Below are 27377 nucleotides of genomic sequence, written 5' to 3'. Positions count from 1 at the left end.
AGTCAGTTTGAAGAAACATTAAAAAATGTAATATGAAAGCATAAGGTTCTATTGTCCGTTGGTTGCAATATCGTACCGATGAAATGCAAAATGAATATAACTCCAAATGCAAGACTTCGTTTTACATGGCATGAAAGTTGTTTCTTGTCCATAATATCAGATATGGTCATGAAGTAGAGAAAAAGTTGTTTGACAAACTCTCATGTAATTATTTGTGTATTAATGCCTGTTGTCACACGGGATCTGCACTGGAAACTGAACATCCCTACATTCGCAGGTGAAACGATCGCAAGTTGAGCCAACCCACTACTGTACTGTCTGAAATTAAATCTTCGCAAATGAAACGTCTAATTCAGAAGCGTATCTTTCTGTAGTAGTTATTAAACGGAATATACAATGAGAATCTGTAAAATATTTTCAAAGCAATGTTAGTGATGTTCTTGCTGTTGCTATTCGGCTAATTTCAAATGCAAAATATAGCTGCAAGCAGCGATGTCGGGCTTCGTGCGTTGCTGAAATATATTGGCGGATATTGGTTTACATTCGTGGAAGTCCATTTACAATATCTCACTTGGGTTTCACAAAGAACTAAAACAATGAAACCGAGTTCTTAATTGTCCTGGGTTATAAGGCATTCCCTGTTGTCTTATAAGTCACTTCCGGTATCAGGAAGGATATGTTCACGGTGTTCTCCAATTAGTAAGACAGCCGAGTTGTGAGACACCTAAAAACAACAATGTCATACCTGGTTGCATTTGTTAATCAGGTAATTAACCCCTATCATGAAAATGGACTTGTCCTGTTATAGACAAAAGCAATGACTCAAGATGTTTGATAACCCAGTTTTACTTTATTTCATTCAACATTTTAATTCACCCATCCCTTAAATCCATTGTATAAAAATATTCGCCACTTGAAGTTAATATCACAGTTCACATCACAGTTCATATCGAGGTTGTCACACTGACACAATCGTAATCCATCTTCAGAAGTTTGCCAACAGCATCCAAGAACTGGAGTTGTGCTTGACACCAATGTTGCCTAAGTTTGAGAATGGGAGTGATACAAGAAAAGTATGGTTATAACATACTCTAAGGGACCACTAATTTTAATCAATTATAATCGTAGTTCGTTAGAAGATATATGTACAACATATATACAGAAAATGAACAGGACTATATACTGTAGAAAAGTGAGTTTGTAGTTTATTTATGTGAAGATTATGCGCGCGCGCAAACACACACATATATATATTTTTAGTAAAACTGATGATTAATTAAACATGCGCTACGTTTCAACAGCTAACAGCTAAATAAAGGCGCTATACTGCTAGCCTGTCTTGCTATATCGTAACCGTGGCTCATGCTCCAATATGCACAAACTTACACATGCTCATGTTACGCGCGCGTGATTTCTATAGAGCTTCATATAGTCTCTTCGTTCCTGCTAAAATCGCTAAACCATAGCGATAAAACAATTGACGTTCACCAGGGAACAGGACACAGAATCTCATCGCAGACGTCACCTTTGTCCGGTGTTAAATTATGAAACAGATATGCCTATTGCAGAAGGCCTACACCTATTGCAGAAGGTATTTTGGAACAACAGCCATCAATGTTGAGACGATTGAAATGCAGTGAAAGGGGCTTGTTTGTACATTTTACAACCGCTTCTGTTAGTGTCTTTACTGAACAAAGTTTGCAGTGTCATTAAATCGTTTCGCTCACTAATTGTTATTCACTCCAAATTAAAAATGTTTTCTAAATGATTGAATACTTTCATATAATGAAAACTACTTATCCACCATTAACCTGGTGGCTCATGATGTTAACCGTGTTCACTGATAGGGACCTATAGCTGTTGATTGTCCAAGTGAGATCACTTCACCTACCACCTTTGTACATGGTGCCTTTCCTAGTGAAAACAACACCACTGTTAATCCCCACCAGCCTAGTGGCAAAGTGGGGATCAGCCTGAATGATACCAGCATGCAGGGGGTGCAGGTGATTTGTTGTTGTAGGTGTGAGAAAATGTGACATATTGCACGTCCTCGGGGATAATGTGGCTTGGGGCATTGTGTAACAATAAAAACACGTCGGTCACTTCTTGTCAAGGCAATTGGAGCAATTAGCAAAGAATGATCCGGCCATTTCAGCTATATGTTGTTAGCTACGATGAAAATACGGTTAACTTTAAAGACAACTGAGATCGATGAAACCAAGAGAAGGGCTGGTTTCTAATAGGAGAACGAAATGATACATATTGGTGAACGTTACTGTCAACACTTGGCATTACAAATAGGGAATTTAAAAAAAACCCATTGGAATTGGTATTAAAAAAAGGCTTGCTTTATAAAAAGGTAATTTGTTAGTACGAAAATCCGTTCCAAGGACATTATGCCCTCTGTTCAAGATCTCTATCAAGTTAGCTGTCAGGAAGTTAATGTATGTTTAGGAAATGCCAAGTGAAAATATAAATGTAATGATGTAGTTCTAATTTGTATCCATTTGAAAATACTTTGTGAATAATTAAATTATGGTATTTAATAACAATGTGATATTTCACTGGTTCGTTTGGGCGTACAGTCGTCTTTTCAAAGAGTAATAAACAAATTCGTTTTGGTACTGGTCCTCTTTAATAGGCATCCGAATGCGCATTGAGAGCTGTGCGTTCAAGCCACACACATCCAGTTTAACTGGTCATTGCCAGGGGAGGTTACTTTATTTGACCGATGTCACTTCCTTGGTGGCGCGCGCATTTCCCGCCCCTTGGATTGCCATATTCTACAGGTGAGGAAACGGTATTTTGCTGTGAGAAAGAAATGGACATAATATGATATATCTTAGGCTTTCACTTAATCTGTGAATGTGTGTTTACAAACTAATATTGTCGGTTATATATTCAGTGGATTTGATGTTCATATTGATGAGTTGTGGGATATATTTTACCTTTTGAAAAGTAAGTGCATCTGTGGCTACACATCACGTGGCTGGGATTTGCAATAATCGCCTCATCATTTCTATCGTGCTTTTAATTCGAGGGTGTTTTCGAAAAGGGGTGTTGGATCGCCAAGGCGTGTCAGTTGAGTAGTGCATTCAGAACAGTATTGCGAGACAACGGTAGTGCTGTAGTGCGGTAATTGAGCTGTTTGTAGCGGGCGAATCAAGACCCCGTAAACTGCGTTGCTGCTTATTTAAACATTAGTATTATTGGTTGTATGTTAGTATTTGTCAGTGCCAACATGTGTCTTTATCGACTACAGCATAGTTGAAGTGTTTGCTAAGTTCAAGAGACTTTGTTTTGACCTGAATTTATGCCTGTGTTGGTAGCGTTACTGTGATTAATGTTTTCTATTTAGGCCTTACGAAGTTGGATGGTTTAGGATGATGGCAGGAATAAGACGAATTGGGTTCAAAGGAGGGGGCAGTTATTAAAACTTCAACTACTGTAAAAGTCTTCAGTACATTACTGAAAAGCCGTATATTTCCCACTGCATGAGACAAATACTACTAATAAATATGGTGTGAGGAAAATGATATATTTCATGATGTATGGTATGGATTTCTCCAGTAAGAGATAGTTCGGAATGTACATTGCAGAGAATTTTTGCAGCTGATAATTTGTTCAAATTATGACAATAAGTCTGTTTCACTGTGTTGATGCAATTGTGGCTTAAAAGCCTTATCATTCATAAATAGACATGTTACAAGCATAGAAATTGTTTGAATTTACAATATTTAAATTCCAAGTTGTCAAGAAACAAGGGTTTATGTAATGATTTTATTTATGATCTCTTCATGAGATTCCATTATCATGTTGCTTTGTCGCAGTAGTTTACACCATGGGTTAGGAGTAGATGACATTACTTTGTGTAATATGAGGGTGAGTGCATGGTGGCAACATCTTGAAAAGAAAAATAATACTTTTCATTAACGTTGAAATGTCCCTTATTTCCACAGGCTATGATATACAAATACGAATTGTGAATATGTTAAAGCAGAAATGACATATTTCATATTTAATGTTATTTACTTACTACAGTATAACAGATAGAGTAAGAGTTAACTCCCTGGCTTAGCAGCAGTTGATATATAGTTCTTTGCTAGATGTCATTATCATGTAAGGGTACATTTTTCTGTCAGTAGTTGATATTAATTACTTGATGCAACTGTGGCTTCAAAGTCTTGTTACTAATAAATAAGTAGTCTTTAGACATTTTACTGGCTTAGAATACTTCAAGATTGAACAAATAGTGACAATCATATTATCATCAATTGTCACATGGTAACAACAAAGATTAATTTGGGCTGGTTCACCAGCTTCAACTGTAGTTAAACAGTACTTGTCATTATCATTTTGGCCATTTTGGGAAATATTTTGCTTTGAGATGAATGAAATGAAATTACTGTCTTGTAAGGTCAAGTAATATTTTCTCAATTGCAATCCAGCTCTAAAAACATTCATCATGTCTTTAAAAGTACCAATCAATAATGGTTTGGGTCATTTTTTGTATTTTCATGACCAAACACATTACAATAAGTTGAAGAACTGACCTATTCTGTAACATTTGTAATCTTTAAACTATCAATTTGTAGATTTTGAAGTGGTTGTATGTTCAAAATGTATCATTCAGGATGCTTGAGCATAATGTAAATGGAAATGAAATGAATGTATTTTCTTCAATAATATTAGCTGGACATATTGGTTTCTTATACAATTAACATCTATGTTGCAATTTTACTCTATTCTCGCATATGAAAATAAATCTGAATTGATGGCTACAGTAGAATTCAAATCACTCAAAATAATTAACAGGTTTAATTTCAATATGTGACAGGTGTTTGAAATTAATATGGAGACAAAAACACATTAGAAACATCTGTCATTGTGTCCCTGTAATCTAAAACACTGCTGTAGACCTTGTTAATTCTCCTGCAGAAAAAGAATGTTTGAAAATCACAATTGACAGCAATAGTTGAATTCAATGCACAGTCTAAGATTCATAATGGCATAATTAAATCAAGGAGTTCAATATCAATGTATCAGATATCCCAACATTTAATAAAAAAATAATATGAAGAATGATCCCTGGTGATATATTGGAATTATCAGTCCATGTATATCTTACATTTAGATTCAGAAAGACATTGACATTTAGATTCAGAAAGACATTGCTTGTGTCTTTCAAATTTCTGAAACAACGGCTACAGTTAAAACTCAATGCACACTTTAAAATACACAATAACAGAATTAAACAAATGTGTGAACTTGTGAGTGAGTAGGGTTTTACACCGTTTTTAGGTGTATTCTGGCAATATCAGGGTGGGGTACACCATCACACATTTTACCCATGTGAAGGATCGAACCCATGTTCAGCAAACACTTCAACCAGTAGACTACTCCACCACACATGGTCAATTATCATATTTAGGCCAATCCATGGGTGTACTTTGGAATTATATATCCAAGTATATCCTACAATCTAATATGCTTCAGGCAGTCATTGTTTGTGTCTTTGAATTTCAGAATTTACAGTCTAGTTATTTTTTTGTACACATCATAATTAAAAAAATGTGTTCACTTTCAAGTGAGTATGATTTTAGCAATATACCAACAATATCACAACAATATCACCAGAGTGGGCTTTATACGTTTGACATGTGGGAAATCGAACACTGAGGGCTTAAATCGTTGCTCATTGTCAATCACAAATATTGCTGTCAAGCACTGACTTATTTGCAGGGCATTGTCAGTTGCAATAATACTCAGTGTAGAGTTAAACAATAAACACAATAATACAACTTTTTGGAGTATTGACCTATTACGCAAAGATTTGTACACTTGTAGTAAAGGCTCAGGTGATTCCTCATAGCAACCTCTTCTGGGCATGAGGTGACGAAGTGGATTGGATGGTCAAAATTGACCAGATTTGTTGATTATGTGTCAATGTACCCTGACAAGGTGGATCGTTGTTCACAATATCAATCACTGGATTGTCCAGGCTTGATTATTTACAGGCTGCCATCATGTAGCTGTAATATTGTTGTGTGTGGCTTTATACAACAAAGACACAAACATTAACCAGCTTAATCAAAATCATCAAAGAAGTATACAAAGTCCACATCTCGTTGTGCCCAGCTGGTTACCAACTGGATTTTGGAGTGAAGCCATTGAGGTCATAATTTGGACACAATAAAATCATGTAAGTATAGCATGTCTTTTGTAATGTTCTTAGAAAATATAGATTGTTTACTGGCTGCCATCATAGCTGCAATACTGCTGACAATACTAATCACTGGATTAAGTGATCAATCTGGATGAGATTAATTACAGGCTGCCAGCACATGGCATTAAAGAACGAAAACAATATAGTATGCTGTACAGATGTAGGTTGTAATATTCATAATTGTACCTGGATGACCGGGGTAGAATCAGCAACTCATGCTTGCCATAAAAAGTGACCGTCTGACTAACAGGATCAGGTTGTAGGGGTCTGGTGGTCAGACTTTCTGACTTGGTTGATGCATGTCATCATAACCCAATTTTGATGGATTGAATCACTGGTCCAGAATCAATTATTTACAGACCAGCATCATATAGCTGGAAGGCAGCATTAAACACTAAACAATGAAAACAAATGCATGTATTCGTATCCCAAATTGCATGGATCAATCTCATGTGTTCAATCATGGATCGTCTGGTCCAGACTTGATTATCTACAGACCACTGAAAACAATTTGCTGAATCTTCAAGATTTAGCATGTCTGATTTGTAATTGTGTTTTGAGAACATGGATTGTTTGTTCACAATACCAATTACTGGTCCAGATTGTGAGTTGTTGACAATTCCAATTAACCCGTGAAGATCCGGGGTAGAATAGGTGTTCATCAACCTATGTTGCCATAAGATGCGACTAACCGGATTGGGTGGTCAGCCTCTATCGCTGACTTCATTGATGCATGTCATTGATCCCAGTTGTGTGGATCGATGCTTGTGATATCAATCACTTGATAGTCTGGTCTGATTATTTACAGACTGCAGTCATATAGATGGAATACTGCTGAGTGCAACGTGAAACAATAAACCTTTTAACGACAATAATAATCATTGTCTTGTCCAGACTTATTTACAGGCCCTCTCCACATAGCTGCAATATTGCTGTGTATGGCATACAGGATGGTGAATCTTCAACTTGGAGGTTTGACCAATATTGTAAGATTGTTACAGTTACAATAAAGACTAAAGAAAACCCTGTGTTGTGTCAATTTGTACTTTTGATGTGGTTGGAAATTATATATTTCAGAATCAAACATTGTCAAATGCAATAGAACAGAATGAAATGAGAGAATTGAGAATTGTTTTGTGCTGCTTTTTCAATATTCCAGGAGTGTCACAGCATCAGAAGTAGGGAATCGAATCTGTGGTGAACAAACACTTTAACCAGTAGGCTACTGTACTGTTCTTTTTTTCAAAATATCAAACATCTTAAAATAACGACAGGTTGCAGTTCAAACATAAGATTTGAGTTCAATGCACACTCTAAGTGAGTGAGTATTGTTTTACGCCAGTTTTACCAATATTCATGTAAGATCACGGCGGATGTACGTTGTACCCATATAGGAATTAAACCCGGGTCTTCAGCATGAGGAATGAACACTTTAATTCATCCGAAATATTCGAGTGAGTATTGTTTTACTTCGCTTTTAGCAATATTCCAGCAATATTACAGCGGAGGACAACAGAAAAAGGGCTTCACACATTGAACAGCATGATGAACAAAGGCTTTTACCACTAGGCTACTCTAGTGCCTCTGTTCATCAAACATCCTAACAGGTGGTAAAAAAATAATATAAAGACCATGGTGGTACATTTCAGTTAGCTGCCAATCTACCTCCTTCAACCTAAGCAGCTTGAGCATCAGAAAGACTGTGTTTTGAGTATTGTTTCAGCCAGTTTTACCAATATTCATGTGAGATCACGGCGGATGTACATTGTATTCATATAAGAATTAAACCTGGGTCTTCAGCGTGAGGAATGAACCCTTTAACCACTTACCTTACCTGTTCATTTTCAAAATATGAAACATCCTAAAATTTAAATGAAGACAAATTCATGTTGGTACATTGCAGTCGGGTGTCAGTGATGTATCTCCTTCAACACAAGAAACTTCAGCTTGGGACACCAGAAGTGGGGAATCAAACTTGGGTCTTAAGCGTGACGAACAAACGCTTTTATCACCAGGCTACTGTTCACTTTCAAAATATCAAACATCCTTAAATATAAAGACAAATTTATGGTGGTACATTTCAGTTAGCTGTCAATGTATCTATTTCAAACAAAGAAACTTCAGCTTAATTCAGTATCCGAATGATTCGAGTATTGTTTTACTTCGCTTTTAGCAATATTCCAGCAATATTACAGCGGAGGACACCAGAAATAGGCTTCACACATTGTACCCATGTGGGGAATTGAACAGCATGATCAACAAACGCTTTTACCTCTAGGCTACTCTAGTGCCTCTGTTCATCAAACATCCTAACAGGTGCTAAAAAATAATATAAAGACCATGGTGGTACATTTCAGTTAGCTGCCAATCTATCTCCTTCAACCTAAGCAGCTTGAGCATCAGAAACTGTGTGTTTCTGAGTGAGTATTGTTTTACGCCGCTTTAAGCAATGCAGTCTACACAATATTACAGCGGACACCAGAAATGGGTTTCACACATTGTACCCAAGTGGGAATCGAATCTGGGTCTTAAGCCTGACAAGTGAATGCTTTAACCAGTAGGCTACCACACCGGCTCTGCACATTCTAAAATGCACAACCCAATTAAATAAATGTTACTTTCAAGTGGGAGTGAGTGAGAGTTTTAGCAATATTTTTACTACAACTGAAAAGAAGCAATGGGCTTCACATATTTACCTTTGTGGGGAATCAATCCTCAAGGATGTAAATTGTGCTCACTGATATCAATCATTGGTTTGACGCAATTATTCACAGTTGTACTATTGCTGTGTATGGCATTATACAACATACAAAGAAAAACATGGCAGCTTCTTGAGTATACAAAGTTAACATCTCAACTGCTGCTTACGGAGAGAAATTAGATGCTGTGGAAGAGGTAATTTGGACGCATTTATGTAAGTATAGCCTGTTTATTGTAATATTAGAAAAAATATAGATTGTATACTGGCTGCCATCACATGAGGCGATACTAATCACTGGTTTGATTGACCATTGAGTGCAATGCAGTCTACAAGATTGTTGTTCAATCACGGGATTGCTTGGTCCAGTCTTATTATTATCAGATTGCGATCATACAACTTCAACATTCCTGAGTGGCATTAAACATAATGAATGAACAGGTGATGTGTATTGTTTGTTCAATGACGGGACACCTGTGAATATCTGGGTTAGAGTAGGTCTTCAGCAACCCATGCTTGCCATAAAAAGCGATGATGCAAGCCGTAAGAGGTGACTAATGGGATTGGATGGTCAGGTTTGCTGACTGTTGATGCATGTTATCGTATCCCAATCGTGTGGATCGATGCTCATAATGTCTATCACTGGATTGTCTGGTCAAGACTTTAATTACAGACCATCATATAGCTGGAATATTGCTGAGCAATGTCATTAAACAACAATGAAAACAATACGGCACAACAGTATTGTGGTACAGAGATGATTATATAAATACTGGTTGCCTTCATACAGCTGCAATAGTGCAGAGTGGGGGTATTCAGCTACCTATGCTGCTGTAATTGCTTGGATTGATGCCCAATCTCTGGATTCTCAGGTCCAGATTCAATTATTTATTATTACAGACCGCGGACATATAGCTGGAACATTGCTGAGTGCGGCAACAATCAAAGGTAAAGAAAACAATGTGCTGATATACTTGTCACAAGAGGCGATTGTTCTTGTCACAAGTGTCGATTAACAGGAATTGGTTGATGTATTCATGATATCAATCACTTGATAGTCCTGTTTAGGCTTGATTATTCACCGTCATATAGCTGAAATATTGCTTAGTGCAGTGTTAAGAACAAACAATTTTCTAGTGAGTGAGTTTGGTTTAACGCCGCTTTTAACAGTATTGCGGCGTGTCAGCCTAAGGAGGAAACCCATGGGCACGGGTATCGTGCTGACAAACCTAGAAACATAATTGGGGCAAACCGGGATTCGAACCCACGTTCATACGTTTCTTGCATGCCCACAACTCTGCACAGCGTATTGCACCGCCTTAGACGACTGGGCCACCAATTTTCTAGTGACATATACAAGCTGCCATTATATAGCTGAAATATTGTTGAATGGTATGAAACAACAATGAAAACAATACAGCATGCTGACACTTCAAGACTTAGCATGCAAGGTTTGTCATCATGCCAATGACTGTCTGATCCTGTCATACAATAGCTGTAATATTGCTGAGTTGCATGAAACAACAATGAAATCAATACAAATACAGTATGCTGAATCATACAAGATTGTTGTTCAGTATACCAATCAGTGGATAGTCTAATCCAGACTCTACTGGGTGCCATCATATAGCTGCAATTGACTGAGTGTATCATATTCAATTTATTAAAGGGTCAAGAAAACAATGTGTTGTGTCAATTTTTACATTTTGCATTAAGTGTGTTGAGTTGAATGTTGTGTTGAACAATATTTCAGTTAAATCAGGACAGGAAGGGAAGGATTTTGAACGTTTACCAATGGGTGAATCACAATATCACCATATCAAGAAAAACAACTCATCAATTTTACCTTTGAACGGTTTTATGGCAAGAAAATGGACTTCTAACAATGCACATCCTTCCATTGTGTTGAACTAACACGTTGACAAATATTTTGAAGTGGTTGTAAAAAATATATATGATATAAATTTAAACTTTTTCTAAAAAATTATGAAAACACTGTACTAATCTGGTCACCATTAATGAACGCATGTAGTATAAAACTGAGAGATAATGATTATCTATGTGAAGTAGGTCAAAGAGAATGGAACACATTCAATAGTCTGCTATTTGTGCAATTTACTAAAATAACATTCATTTACACATTAACGTGGTGCAAGAAAATTGATATACCTTTCATTAGATTGGATGTCGTCTGTTGACATTCTGTTGTGCATCAGATTGTCCATGTCCTAAAAACAAGATGAAATAATCAAAACTTTAGGGTGTTGTCATTTCTTTCAAAGTGTAGCTATGTGCTGTTTAAAAAAACACACAATTTGATGAAAAATTATTTTTGTGCAAATGTGAATGCTGAAGATATTGAAGTTCTATAATCCATTGTTTCTTTAAGAACTATGAAGAATATTTTTAAGGATTTGTCAATATGATCATCACAAATCTAAACGTGTTGTCATTCAGTGTGAAACCTGAAACTATTGTTTCTTCAATCATCAAACCCAAATTTGTTGCTTACCCATCAACCACCGTCTTGTCAAGGCATGTTTATAAGATGCTTTGTATTTTTGCTGCAAAAACACTGTACGAATGTTTCTCCTTAATACACACCTGGACATCTTAAAGTTGAGATGATAATGGCAAACTGAGAGATTAGTTACTAAACTTTCATTCATTTTTTCTGAATGCCTCATTTTTGCAAACACAGTGCCTTTTGAACATCTGTTATATAGGTTTCAATAACTAAAGTCACATGCTATATATAAGTAAGTATATTTTTAACTGTGCCAATCATACTGAAGACACATATAATGTGTGCAATGAGTTTACCCTTAGATTTGAATTCAGTTGGGGGAAGTACAAACTTATTCAAGGAGTATAGTTGTTGGAATGAGTATTTCATCACTTATGTTTCTTTGAAAAGCATTAGGAGTTGGAGTAAGGATATGATATATGGATGAACAAGTTCTTTATTACAATTAGGAGCATTGTTTTGGTGTAGGTTCTAACAGTTATCACCTACACAAAAACTGAGTTAGAACTGTAACTGTTAGAACCTACACCAAAACAATGCTCCTAATTGTAATAAAGAACTTGTTCATCCATATATCTTATCCTCATTCTTTTTTCTGTTTCAGAGATGCCACAGAGGAAGAACTGGAGGAAGGTGCAGGCCATGCAGCGACAGATGGAAGAGAAGCACCTGAGGGCGCGACGACAGATGGAGGAGTATCGCCTCCCTAAAAATGATACCGAGGATGGCAGCCTCGTTAAAACCTGTTGTGAAACCACAAACTCTGATCAAATGACTGAGGCGTATCACCTCCCATACAAAGATACCGAGGATGGCAGCCTCGTTAAAACCTGTCGTCAAACTGATCATATACTTGAAACTGAATCTATGCCTGAATCAATGCCTGAACCTATGCCTGAATCAATGTCTGAACCAATGCCCGACCCAATGCCTGACCCAATGCCTGACCCAATGCCTGAACCTATGCCTGACCCAATGCCCGACCCAATGCCTGAAGCTATGCCTGAACCTATGCCTGACCCAATGCCTGAACCTATGCCTGAACCTGTGCCCAATGCAGAAACCTCAAAGAAGTTTCATGAAGTTGTCATTAGAAAAACACCATGTGTACAAGGAACGTTTGATCAAAGTCATGCAAGATTTGGTGAACACAGTGGTAAACAATGTGTAGCTAACAGTACATCTGCTATGCTGTTCAATGCAATTAAAGATATATCCTTATGGGACACACATGATCTTGACACTGTTCTTTGTGCTGGAAACATACTTTATCAACACATACTAAACAATAGACAGTCAACTTCTCGTCATGCATACCTTCTGCTGGATGAAATTCCTCGAAGTGTACCCTACTTTGGTCAACAATTTACAATAGAGCTTGGTGAATCTCTGAGTGGCTTTTTGATGAAGGATATGGACCTAAACCTTCCACAAGTGATGTGTCTTGATGCTGCACTTCAAACCATATTTTCCGAACATAACTCTACTTTTGTGACATTTGGAGAAGCAACATTTGCTGTTATGGAACAAAATGACAAATACTACGTATTTGATTCACATTCTCGAAACGCTGCAGGATTACAAGTACCTCATGGCACTAGCATTTGTATTGAGTACACAAATCTCCTTCAGGTCTATAACCATTGTTTGAACCTTGCACATTCAAGGAATTTGAAAGCAGACACCCAATTTGAAGCAACAGCACTGAGAATTATATCTGGCGTTGAGGCACATGCCATTTCTATGGACAATTGGTCTGACACTGCAATAGAAACCAATGAGACTGATCATGATGATGTGGTGGACATTGATGAACCTGATGAGAACTCACAAGATGTGGACATAATTGCAACTGACAAACATGCAATGCTATTCTGCCCTGTGTCGTCAAATGTATGTGAACAGTTGTGCAATAAGCTTGATATTCAACACCAATGTGTAGCAAAGTGTCAAGATCATGAGTTTGGTGTGGAAATTGGTGAACCATGCAGAACAGTGTCTATTGAAGGTGATGGCAATTGCTTCTTTAGAAGTCTTTCATATGCAATCTCTGGCAAAGAAAACAACCACAGGAAAATCAGACTGGCTGTTGTGACACACTTGAAAGAACATGCTGAACTTTTCCATCACTTCTTAAGACCAGGTTACGAGTCAGTTGAACAATACATATCTCAGTCAAGAATGTGGTACATTGGAACATGGGCTACAGAACTAGAAATTCTTGCAGCTGCAAATCTACTTGAAATTGACATTTGCACATACACTGACAACAGATGGTTGAGATATTCAAGCAGTCAGATCAATTCAGGCACATCAAATACTGACAAAGCCATATATCTAAATCATATTGGTGGATCTCATTATGAAGTTGTTGTTTGTGTCAACACAGTTAGTGCTTTGAGAAACTCGTGCACAGACAAATATTGTGAGAAACATTTGAATTGCAGTCCTAATACAAGGAGAAAGAGAAATGCCAACCAGTCTGTATTTGACAAACCCTCAGTGTTGAAAAAACAAAAACTTGACAACAAAGTATGCACTGATGCTCATGAAGGGACACCTGATGAAGGACAAACAAAAAAAACAAAAGGAAAATATGCACAGGCAAAAGCTAAAAGAGAATATATCAGAACCAAAAGGAAACCAGAGAAAGATATGTGTGAAACACTGAATTTGAATGTGAAAAAAAGCAAACAGACTAAAGATAAAGAAAAGTATCACAGTGTACCTGAATTAAGAAACCGCAAGAAAAAGTCCAGTTCAAATCAATATGCAAATGATGAAGCACACCGAGAACACATGAAAGCATACAGTAGAAAACAATATTCTGAAGACCCAAACCACAAAGAAACTTTGAAATCATACAGTACTGACAAATATGCCAAAGATGTAAACCACAGGGAATCTGTAAAAACAAGGAGCACTGACAAATATGCCAAAGATGTAAACCACAGGGAATCTGTAAAAACAAGGAGCACTGACAAATATGCCAAAGATGCAAACCACAGAGAAGCTGTAAAAACAAGGAGCACTGACAAATATGCCAAAGATGCAAACCACAGGGAAGCTGTAAAAACAAGGAGCACTGACAAATATGCCAAAGATGCAAACCACAGAGAAACTGTTAAATCTGCAAGCATTGCAAAGTATAAAGCTAGCAGTGAATACAGAGAGAATTTGAAAGAGAAAAATTCTGCCAGAGCTATGAAAATCACAAAAGAAAGGAAAATAATGGAGAATGTTGCAACATCCTTTGTCAGAAACATATGTCAAGGTCCTGAATATGTGTGCTCTGTTTGTCATCGGAGGCTTTTCAAAAAATCGGTTGTTGAATGTAAAAGAACTTTGTATGAAAACAAAGGAACTAATGTCGCATCGGTATCTGAGAAATGCATCACAGACTCCTACCTACACCAATGCACAGACAGTTGTGATGACCAGTGTTCATTTGTCAATAGTCCAGAAGGCACATTGTGGATTTGTCATACTTGTCACAGAAAACTCTTGTCTGGAAAAATGCCTGCAGAAGCAGTAGTGAACAATCTTCAACTTAACCCTATTCCTATGCAACTGCAATGTCTAAATGAACTAGAGCAGCACTTGATTGCCTTGAATATCCCTTTCATGAAAATGATGGCATTACCAAAAGGTGGACAACATGGTGTACATGGGCCTGTAGTATGTGTTCCTTCTAACATTCAGAAAAGCACCAGTATGTTACCAAGATGTGATACAGATGATCAGATGATCAGAGTTAAACTAAAAAGAAAGATTACTTACAAAGGCCATTATCAATATCAGTTTGTAAACAAAACTCATTTAAAGAATGCTTTGGAATATCTTCAAACATCTAACAAATGGTACACAGATGTGAATTTTAATGCAGACTGGGTCAATCCTTTGCCGGTTATTGATGAGAAAGATGAAACTAATGCTTCTGATACTGACACACTATCACTAAATGATGATGACAAGGATGGTTCAAACATGGAAATGACTGAGTCTGAGAAAGAGCATGGATTACTGTTGAATACGTGTCTACAACCTGTTGATATTGGCCAAGAAGTACTTGATCAACACTTGATATCCTGTGTTGCACCTGCTGAGGAAAATAATCCTGTACGAGTATTGACAGACAAAAGCAATGAAGCAAGATCCTTTCCAGTACTGTTCCCTTCAGGGTCCCCTACCTTCCATGATGATCGTGATGAGAGAATCACACTTGCTCGTTACCTACATACACGCCTCATGAACGCTGATCGACGATTTGCCCAAAACACTGACTACATATTTTATGCTCAGTATCTCTCCGAAGTTGAACAGGTTATGTCAAATGTTTCCATTGCAATGCGAAAGGGATCACAGTCACACAATAGAAAAGTTACCGCTGAACAACTGATAGATTCTGATTCTTTGAGAGAAATATTAAAATTTGATGAAGGCTACAAGTTCTTGAAACCCATAAGAGGAACTCCACCATTCTGGCAGTCTGCTCAGAAAGATTTGTTTGCAATGATAAGACAACTTGGTATTCCAACCTGGTTTTGTTCATTTTCATCAGCTGACATGAGATGGCCAGAAATGATTGAAACAATTTTGAGAGCAGAAGGTGATAAACGTAAAGCCACTGAACTTGACTGGTCTGAAAAATGTTCTGTACTGAGAAAGAACCCAGTGACAGCAGCCCGAATGTTTGACCAAAGATTTCATTGCTTCTTGAAAGAGGTTATCATGTCTCCAGCAGAGCCAATTGGAAAGATAAAAGATTATTTCTATCGTGTTGAATTCCAGCATCGAGGTTCCCCTCACACTCACTGCCTTTTCTGGGTTGAGAATTCTCCAAAGGTTGACAAAGACAATGATGACGCAGTAAAATCCTTCATTGACAAATATGTAACATGTGAAATGCCTTCTGTTGAGAATGATGAGGAACTGTTCAATATAGTCAATAGTGTCCAGAAACACAGCAAAAGACATTCAAAGACATGCAAGAAAAATGGCACAACATGCAGATTCAATTTTCCCCGTCCACCAAGCAATGAAACATTCATTTCACGATCAGGAGGTGAAGACAAGATTGAACCAAAAGAGGATTTGCCAAATACTCTTGAAGAACTCTGTGAATATCTAAAAAATGTCAAAGTGATGACAATCCCAGGTGCAAAAACAATTTTGAAACTGATTTGGCAAGCACTAACAGATGATGACCAAACATTTGAGTCGGTTGATGCATTGTTCAACACTATTGGTATTTCACAAGATATGTTTCAACTAGCATGTGATACTGTAGCCAAAAAGACAAACATTGTCATGAAACGCAATCCCAATGATGTATGGGTCAATCAGTACAATCCAGACCTCCTCAGATGTTGGAATGCTAACATGGATATTCAGTATGTTGTTGATGCTTACTCCTGTGTTGTATACATCATTTCGTATATCTCAAAGGCAGAAAGAGAAATGGGATTACTGTTGAATCATGCACAAAAGGAAGCCAATAATGATAACACTGATGCAAAATCTGCTCTCAAGAAACTTGGTGCTGTATACCTACACAATAGAGAAGTGAGTGCTCAGGAAGCTGTCTTTCGAGTTTGCAATTTAAGATTGAAAGAAGGATCACGCAAAGTTCAGTTCATTCCTACTGTAGACCCTGTCAGAATGAGTTTGCCTCTTAAAATTTTGAAAAACAAACAACAGAGTGGTGAACTAGATGAAGATGAAATTTGGATGACCAGCATTGTTGATCGATACAAGAATAGACCAAAAGATAATGAGTTCAATAACATGTGTCTTGCTACTTTTTGTTCGGAATACAGAGTGGTGTCAAAATCTGAAGTATCCAGAGTTTCTAAACCGCAAAGTCCAATAGTAGCATTGCAAAATGGCCTTGGTCATGTGAAGAAACGTACACGAACTGATGCCGCAGTTATCAGATATGCCAGATTTTCCCGTACAAAGAATCCAGAGAAATACTACCACAGTATACTACAGCTATTCTTGCCATACACATTTGATACTCAGTTAAAACCACCTTCCTTCAATTCATTTGAAGATTTCTATCAAACTGGTGCTGTTCAGATTGAGAACTGTCCTGTAGAAACTGTGAAAGAGATTGTTGACAGAAACAAAGCAATGTTTGAGAAGGATGGTGATGCTATTGATGAAGCAGAGGAATTGCTTGAACAATCAGATCAACTGCAAGATGCTTGGGCTCAAATCTGTCCAGAGACTGAATCTGAAAGAATAGAATGTCAAGATGAGCATACTCACATGTCCGATGAGGAAGCTGAAACTGAATCAGTTAGAAACATGCCAGACTTGTTACACACTGATAAGACACAATGTAAAACAGAGGTGCTTCAGAGTACAGTGTCAAAAGCAGAAGCAGATACAATAATGAGATCAATGAATGAGGAACAAGCTGGTGTTTTCTACAAAATAAGACAATGGTGTTTGGATAAAAAGAAAGGCAAAAATCCTGAAGCATTTAACCTATTTCTGACTGGTGGAGCCGGTACTGGAAAAAGCCATTTGATCAAGGCAATTTGCTATGAATCTACACGACTGCTAGCACCCATGCAAAATAACCCAGATGATATGTCTGTTCTTTTGGTAGCTCCTACTGGCATTGCTGCATTTAACATTAATGCATCCACAATACACAGTGCACTTTCAATTGGAATTGATGCAAAACTGCCATACCAGCCACTTGGTGAGGAAAAGATCAATAGCCTTCGAGCAAAGCTGCAAAGCATTCACATTCTTATCATCGATGAAATTTCAATGGTTGATCATAAGCTGTTAACGTACATTCATGGTAGACTGAGACAGATCAAACAAACTGCTGATTATTCACCATTTGGAAATGTATCTGTAATTGCTGTTGGAGACTTTTATCAGTTATCACCTGTTATGAGCAAACCATTATATGTTGGCATAAATGGATATGACCTGTGGAATGATAATTTCTCTATCACAGAATTGACCCAAATCATGAGACAAAGAGACCCTGCATTCGCAGAAGTTCTAAATCGATTACGAACCAGAAAAAAGTCAGAACCTCTTGAAACAAGTGATATAGATATGCTCAAGCAACGAGAAACTGATGAAGATGATCCACATACCATTCACATTTTCGCAACAAATGCTCAGGTTGATGAGTTCAATGTCGCTACTCTTCATTCTATATGCTCAGATCCAATTTCCATTGAGGCACAAGATTTCTCACGAAATGCAAAAACAGGAAAACTTGAAAAGAGAGAAAACCATCATGAGAGAGTTTATAACTCAGTCTTACAAAAAAGTCTCAATGTTGCAATTGGTGCTCGTGTGATGATCACAAAAAATATTGATACATCAGATGGTCTTGTGAATGGAGTCTTTGGAACTATTAACCACATATGTTTGACTGATGGTGAAACATTCCCTTCGAGAATATATGTTGTATTTGACAATGACTATGTTGGTGAGAAATTGCGAAAAATGAAAAGGACTTCAACTGCATTACACTCTAACTGCACACCCATTGAGCCACTAGAGGAAACTGTTACAAACAATGGAGGCATTAGACGACAATATCCACTGAAATTAGCCTGGGCTTGCACAGTACACAAAGTACAAGGAATAACTGTTAACAAAGCTGTCGTTTCATTAGACAAGATATTTGCAGCAGGACAAGCTTATGTGGCATTAAGTCGAGTATCCTCTCTTGATGGTCTGATCATTCAGGATTTTAACCAGTCAGTGATATACAGCAGTGAAAAAGTTGAAGCAGCATTGTCTAGTATGCCAAAGTTCATGCCTTCAAATCACAGTATACATGATAGTGATCCTACATGTACCTTGACTATGCTAAACATTGAGGGCCTTCATTCCCACATTCAAGATTTGCAGAATGACAGGAGGTTTTTTGAGGCTGATTTCATTTGCTTGACAGAAACATGGTTATCTGACTCCCACCGAGCTGATCAAGCTAAACTTGATGGATATACATTTCATCATAAACCCAGATCACAGTCCTATGAATCATCTGAACCAATACTGATGGAACTAAAGAATCAGAGTCATGGTGGTGTTGCAGTCTATTCTAGTGATGTGAAAACATGTGAATTTGCTCAGTTACCAGTATCCAATTTAGAGTATCTGGCATTTTATGTCATGCAACTACAAGCTCATGTTGTTATAATCTACAGGCCAAACTCATACACAGTTGATATATTCAAAAAGTATTTATTACAGCTTGTTCAGGAACTTGATAAGCATTGTGGTCGAGCCATTATCATGGGTGATTTCAACGAAAATGTGTTTTCATCATCTTCCATACTGACTTTAATGGAATCAAATGGTTTTACACAGATTGTATCAGAACCTACTACTGAAGGCGGAACACTTATTGACCATGTATATGTCAGAGGACTAAAGAATGTATCTGCGAAAATTCTTCCTACATACTTTGGGTACCATGAAGCTGTTGAGATCAGATTATGAATATAGCTGTCAAAATAACAGTGATGAAAACAATCTTTACCATGTCATTATTTGAAAAGTGCCTATTTTATCAAGATTGTAAATTTTGTTCAACAAAAGACACTGGAATGTTATTGCACCTTGTTGTGAAAGCATAAAAGCATTTCATAAAAGATGCATGATTTGTTCTGACCTCTGAATATCCAGGGTAGAATAGGTCTTAAGCAACACAACACAAAAGGTGATTATGCTTGTTGTAAGAGGCGACTATTGGGATCAGATTGTCTGACTCACCGACTTGGTTGATGCATGTCATTTTATCACAATTGTGTGGATAGATGCTCGTGATGTCAATCACTGGATTGTCTGGGCCAGACTTGATTATATATAGACTGCCATCATATAGCTGGAATATTGCTGAGTGCTCCATTAAACAACATACAAACAAATGAAATGTACTTGTATTTATCATAATTATAGGCCTGTATTTATCTTCTTGACTGTTATTGCGAAAGCATCTTCTACAAAATATGAATGGACTGTACTTGTATTATCATGAATGTGGACCTGAGGCCAACTTCTGATTTTACAAGGAATATTGTTGTTGAAAAGTACATCGATTCAACTGGATGAAGTAATGGATGTGATTTTATTGATTGAAAAGACACTGATATTTTGAATTTAGTTCATGTGAAGTTATTGCACATGCTCAATTATTTTGTGTATAATATCATATGTACATAAGGTGCACTGTACATATTATGTATATATATTGAAGAATTATAAACATGTATATCTGAAAAGTGCTAATCTAAACCAATTTGTAAATCTTCTTCAATGAAAAACACTTACATGTTTTATCATCTGTATTTATAAATAATGACTTTTGTAGCTGTGAAAGCAGCAACATTTCATAAAAGATGCATGATTTGTTCTGACCTCTGAATTTCCAGGGTAGAATAGGTCTTAAGCACTACATACTTGCCACAAAAGGTGATTATGCTTGTTGTAAGAGGCGACTATTGGGATCAGATTGTCTGACTCACCGACTTGGTTGATGCATGTCATTGGATCACAATTGTGTGGATAGATGCTTGTGATGTCAATGACTGGATTGTCTGGGCCAGACTTGATTATATATAGACTGCCATCATATAGCTGGAATATTGCTGAGTGCTCCATTAAACAACATACAAACAAATGAAATGTACTTGTATTTATCATAATTATAGGCCTGTATTTATCTTCTTGACTGTTATTGCGAAAGCATTTTCTACAAAATATGAATGGACTGTACTTGTATTATCATGAATGTGGACCTGAGGCCAACTTCTGATTTTACAAGGAATATTGTTGTTGAAAAGTACATCGATTCTATTGGATGAAGTAATGGATGTGATTTTATTGATTGAAAAGACATTGATATTTTGAATTTAGTTCATGTGAAGTTATTGCACATGCTCAATTATTTTGTGTATAATATCATATGTACATAAGGTGCACTGTACATATTATGTATATATATTGAAGAATTATAAACATGTATATCTGAAAAGTGCTAATCTAAACCAATTTGTAAATCTTCTTTAATCAAAAACACTTACATGTTTTATCATCTGTATTTATAAATAATGACTTTTGTAGCTGTGAAAGAAGCAACATTTCATAAAAGATGCATGATTTGTTCTGACCTCTGAATATCCAGGGTAGAATAGGTCTTAAGCACTACATACTTGCCACAAAAGGTGATTATGCTTGTTGTAAGAGGCGACTATTGGGATCAGATTGTCTGACTCACCGACTTGGTTGATGCATGTCATTGGATCACAATTGTGTGGATAGATGCTTGTGATGTCAATGACTGGATTGTCTGGGCCAGACTTGATTATATATAGACTGCCATCATATAGCTGGAATATTGCCGAGTGCTGCATTAAACAACATACAAACAAATGAAATGTACTTGTATTCATCATAATTATAGACCTGTATTTATGTTTGTGACTGTTATTGCAAAAGCATGTTCTACAAAATATGAATGGACTGTACTTGTATTATCATGAACGTGGACCTGGGGCCAATTTCTGATTTTACCTGTTAAAATATAATTTTTCTTCTCTGTATATGTTATTTATATGTTTACATTTTCGCATGTATATATTTCAACTGACCTAAAAGAAAAGAAACTCATGTCACCTTATGGCGCTTTCTCAATTATTCTCAATTATTCTATGAATTACATGTTATACATTCTAATATGATAAAACCATTACATGACACTTAAAGAGTTTAAAGTTACTGATGTTACCATAATGGTATGGAGAAATATTACATTGTATAATCATGGCCCCTGGTTGTTCATTGGGGACTGCCCATTTAATATTTCCTGTGTGCATCATGTACCTGTACACAAGGGATGTCACAATGTGTAAACCTGATTATATGACACACAAAAACCTACCGATGTATCAATTCATGTTTTAACTGTATCCAATATTCAAGAAGTAGTATTTACATTTGCAACAACCTGATATAATATGTACTCTGGAAAGAAAAGATGCACTCATGTATTCAGGAAGAAGTTGTTTCATAACTATCTGACAATAATTCATAAAGAGATGCTTATGATATGGTGAGAAACACAATATGGACACTAATTTTAGTAGAGTTTTCTTATGAAACTGGAATTGATTTTGTTGTGGTTATTTGACACCTCAGGGACCCTCCACATTGTATTTTCGATGGTGGAGTCAGTCCCAAAAAGGGGTGTTGAAGCTATTCATGTTTGAATTCTGTATACAATTTCAAAATGTTTTATTTTATTTCAAGTCTAAAACACCCCAGGGACCCTCCACATTGTATATTCGACGGTGGAGTGAGTTCCATAAACGGGTCCCTCCACATTGTATTTTCGACGGTGGAGTAAGTCCCATAAAGGGGTGTTGATGACGATGAAATTCACACATGAGATTCACATTGTTTTAATGTGTATCAATTTTCAAAAAGTATTATTTGTGTTTTACTACATCGTATGTATGTAAAGAAAAGTGACAAAAACATTCCATAACCTTTACTTAAAGAAGTGTCCATTTTCTTTTTCCGACTATATCATAAGCATGTGTTCATGAATCACCATCAAATAGTTATGATATCAGGTGTATGTGAAAAGGAGAGTATTTATTATAGCCGGTGTAGTTATCAGGCCAGTTTTATGCTAAATGTAATTACTACCCTTTTGAATTTTGGACACAGAATTAAAACTTGAATCAATACATCCAATAGTTTATTGCGTATCCAAACAACAGGTTTAAACCATATTACTAAGGTAAAATATTACACCTCCATCTTTTATATCAGTAACTTCAACACTCTGCCATTTCCTTCCACCCATATTCAAACATGTTAATGAATCTGTCCTTGGAATTTTGCCACAAGTGTTTTAAAAAAAAATAATCATGTTAGTCTGGTATATTCATTTCAATGGTTATAACCTGAAGTTGAAATTAGTTCATGTAAGAATGACCCAGTTTAAAGTAGGTGAACTCTTATTACTGTACTGTTTTCTTGTTACATGAGAAATGATGAAATGTGCCAATTGTTTATTTATATATACAACTTGACAATTATTATGCTTCTCTAATGCTGTTCATAGCAATGCTTCTTTGTTAAATGATGTTCTATACAGAGCACTTATCATGTTAATATTTAAATGAATTTCAGAATTTGTTCCATGAACATCAATAGTCTGTTGTATTATTCTTTTTTTTTTATCCTACAAACATGTGGTTGTGGAGAAACATCACTGATGTAATCACATGCATTGGCACTTGATTGATGTCAATTAAAAGAGCATGGTTGTGATTGAAATGTTTCAATGAACTTACCGCAACCAATGTATCTTGTGATGACATTCTTCAGTGGAAATTTAACTTCTTTTTATGCTTTGTTCCCTAGAACACAGTAACTTAATATTTAATATAAAGGTCAAAGTCATTATATACAAACAATCCTTATTTACCTTGAATACATCTGAGTGTGGACTTAAACAACAACCAAAGTGTACATGGTATGTTCATCATAACATGAACCGTATGTCATTTTGTTGAAACCAATACTTTTGCATGTTTATTTACTGCGAAATGTAATAAAATATATTAGCAACGTGAATCGGCTAAATTTGTTTTAATTTGGGAATAATTGTATGATACTATAATGCTCTTGTCCAGAACCAGCAACACACTACATGTACTGAGTTGACCTTTATATTTGTTGGGGATATACTGGTTATGTTTTTTCTGTAATAAGTGTGTTCAATATCAACACATTATCTTCAGTACTATATCAGTTTGCTTGAAACATAAACAATATTAATCTCCCTGAGGTTATTCGTTAGAATAGAGATCATACTGTCATGCCAATAATGCAATTAATACATAACCTAGAAGAATGCATTTATTTCAAAACTTTCACCAGGTTGTATTTAAATAAAATACAGAGATATTAACTATTCGGAAGTGTTATTTTTAATGATATCAATATCCCGTAATTTTGGGGATTTGTGGCTGCCACCAGTAATTGTACATGGACACAAAAACTAGTCAAAATCAGACAAATGTATACAGAGTTACAAGTGAAAAAAAATCAGTGTATCTCAGATATAGAATCCTCGTTTGACACTAAAACGGAAGGAACACATCCTAGATCACATGCGTGACACAAGTAATATGAATGAAATTACTTGGTATGGTTATTCTAACGTGATATCAAAATACCACGAAAATAGGTGACGGGGCGGAATAATCCGAAAGCTAATACATACAACTTCTTGAGTTATCACAGAAAACGGTTAGAAATGTCAAAGCACATCACTATTAGGACCGCCCCCCATTATGTTATACTGTAGAAACCTACCTATCGAAGTTGCTTTGTTAGTTCAAAAAGCATTTACACGACTTCGTAGGGCTTCCCCGAACATACACAATATACAGTCCGGATATAGACTGCTTGCCGGCTCGAGAAACTCCTAACAGCGACAGTTTGCTCTGCACATCCAATGATGAAAAATGTGTCATACGCTGGGATGGAGCTTGGTCATTATATACACCAAGCTCCTCACAGCGATAGTACGTTCCCGGAGCTCTCTATACTATCGCTGCCATCAGTCAAAACTACCCACTGTGAATAGGTGGCCACAACCATGCTTGGAGTTGAACTCGCAACCGAATGACCGTTATGTTTACAAACAAGTGACGACTGTCGTGACACCGAATACACTTATCGCTGCTAAATTACTTTCTTCGTTTGTCAATTTGAATTTCTGTTTCATTAAAACTATCGTGTTATTGATATATATAGTAAGAATGTAAGGGAGAAGTTGGTTGATTTTCCGTTAGTCTGCAATCTCGAACCAATCTGATTATCAAAACAACAAAGTGAATTCATCTGGAAAACATGGTCAGTCGTAAACCTTTTCAAATTGAAATATGATGGCATTCCCAGAGACATAAACAAAAGTATAAACGTTACTACATATGGGGTTGGAGGGCAAATTTCAAGATTCTTGAAATGGCCGCGCCCACACTGGTGGCAGCGATGTTACCGAGAGTGTAACGAAGGTGTCACGCGCTGGGAAGGAGCTTGTATATACACTGGCTAAGGGACGTAACTCATATATTTTTATAGGCAATTCCGCTAATAGCCAGCGCTGCCTAATTTTTCGTTCCTTTAGGGGCTGAACCAACTTCGTTTTCCGTCGAAGCAATTTGTACTTGTGCACTCGATCTTCATAGTATACATCAGACTTAATTGTAACATCGCATCTACAAGTGTAAATAACCCTTTGACTATCATTTATGTTTCAACAGCAGACCACTCAACGCCGGTGTGGTCTTATAGTCCGTTTGAGCACATATCTCTTATAGGAGCCTGCAGTTTCGTCCGTTTGTGCCGGCTTTATCGACACGCGATTGTTTCTACACGATGTGACTACAATTAAGCGTGGTAACAGACAATCCCATCCTAAATTGCAACTTTTACAAAATAAGAATCATTAGTGCGTCTTCATGTAATATTGAATATAGACATGGTGCCAACATACAAAATACAAACTTTTTTACAAGGAAGATATTTCTTTATACATTGATTCTACTGGGCGAATTTGTTTTTTATTTATTGATGGTATATTATTGTTCAATGGAAAAGACACTGTGATATTTGCAATGTAGTTGATGTCAGATCATTGCACATGCATAATTATTCTGTGCATCAAACTATATATCTACAATTTGTATTGGTCGAGAGCAGGATTGGCTCACACAGTCAATACACGACCTGGGAAACAATACAGTTCCAGTTTCCCCGCTATAGCTATCGCTCTCTATACCTTTACACTGATTCACGCACCAGTGCACCCCATTTATCCATCCCTATTGCTATTAGGGAAGCAGATACAGTATAGCTTCAAGGTGTGTATTGGCCATTAGGGTCAGACAGTCAGTGCACGACAATGCATTAGAGCCCGAGTATTAAACTTTCAGACATAGCCGAATGAGGATCTTGACACGTGATTTCTATAGTCCGTTTCTGCAGACGTTCGCTAGTGGCATAAGGAAGTAAATTTGTTTGACATCGGTAAATTAAGCGATAGAAAAGTGCTGCAGTTGACCAGGAAACAGGGTAGAACATTACAACCACCACAAGGTCGGTACTAATTCAAGAAGTACGTGTGCCTATTGAGAAGTCCTTTGCGAGCACATTATCAATGTTCTAAGAAGATTGAAATGCTGTGAACGGGGCTTATGCCGATATTTTACCGCAGCTTTTTTCACTTCTTTGTTAAAATACATTTCTATAGTCCGTTTCTGCTTGCGTTGTTTATTTGAACTATGTACACTCGAATTCACCGAGACTGATTAGTGATCTCGGTAGTCGATAGCGGATCAATGGATTCGCAGTTCGCTGAAAATTATACTCAAAGACCACGGACTTGTTTATGAAACCAACAAACCTACACCACAGGTTTACAGACAATGCTATAGCGTACAGCGCCAAGAGCAAGGACGCTTCTTTGTGCGTCTTTACTGAACAAGTTTGAAGTGTCGTAAAATACCACTGTTTTCCCCACAAAATGACATTTTCAGAGTCAGATCACAGTTTGCTGTATTGTGATTTTGTGAATGCATATCAATATCGAACTGCATATATACTAAAGAGTGCCTGGTCTGACAGGTATTGGATGGTCTGGTGAGGTGCAATAGGTTAAAGTATGTTGTTATACATGAATTCTGTTTCATTTTTCTTTCCGTAGCCTTGAATTCTGTGTCGCTAGAATTAAACATGGCCATGGACAAGCCCAGTGTATACAAACACACGAAGTTTGGTCGAAATCGGACCAGTTTTAGCCGAGTTACAAGTGTTTAAAGTTCTGCTATATTGCAAGTTTATGGACGGGGGCCAAA

General features: G+C 36.8%; 1 long non-coding RNA gene across 2 annotated transcripts; it reads right to left on the bottom strand.

Annotated features, from left to right (window-relative positions):
* Nucleotides 1-888: 888 nt before the first annotated feature.
* LOC139475920 (uncharacterized) lies at nucleotides 889-24915 on the bottom strand. Of its 2 annotated transcripts, XR_011654032.1 has the most exons (4): nucleotides 24832-24915; nucleotides 23805-23870; nucleotides 11094-11152; nucleotides 889-1041 (listed from the first exon to the last, which is right to left on the bottom strand). It is a non-coding gene; the product is annotated as an uncharacterized lncRNA (long non-coding RNA). The 2 variants fall into 2 exon arrangements; XR_011654033.1 differs by lacking the exons at nucleotides 889-1041; nucleotides 11094-11152 and adding an exon at nucleotides 22270-22323.
* Nucleotides 24916-27377: the final 2462 nt, after the last annotated feature.

Source organism: Haliotis cracherodii, unplaced genomic scaffold, assembly GCF_022045235.1.
Source record: "Haliotis cracherodii isolate W230 unplaced genomic scaffold, xgHalCrac1.p SCAF_3, whole genome shotgun sequence".
NCBI lineage: Eukaryota > Metazoa > Mollusca > Gastropoda > Lepetellida > Haliotidae > Haliotis > Haliotis cracherodii.
This window is presented reverse-complemented; position numbering and strand designations above follow the sequence as displayed.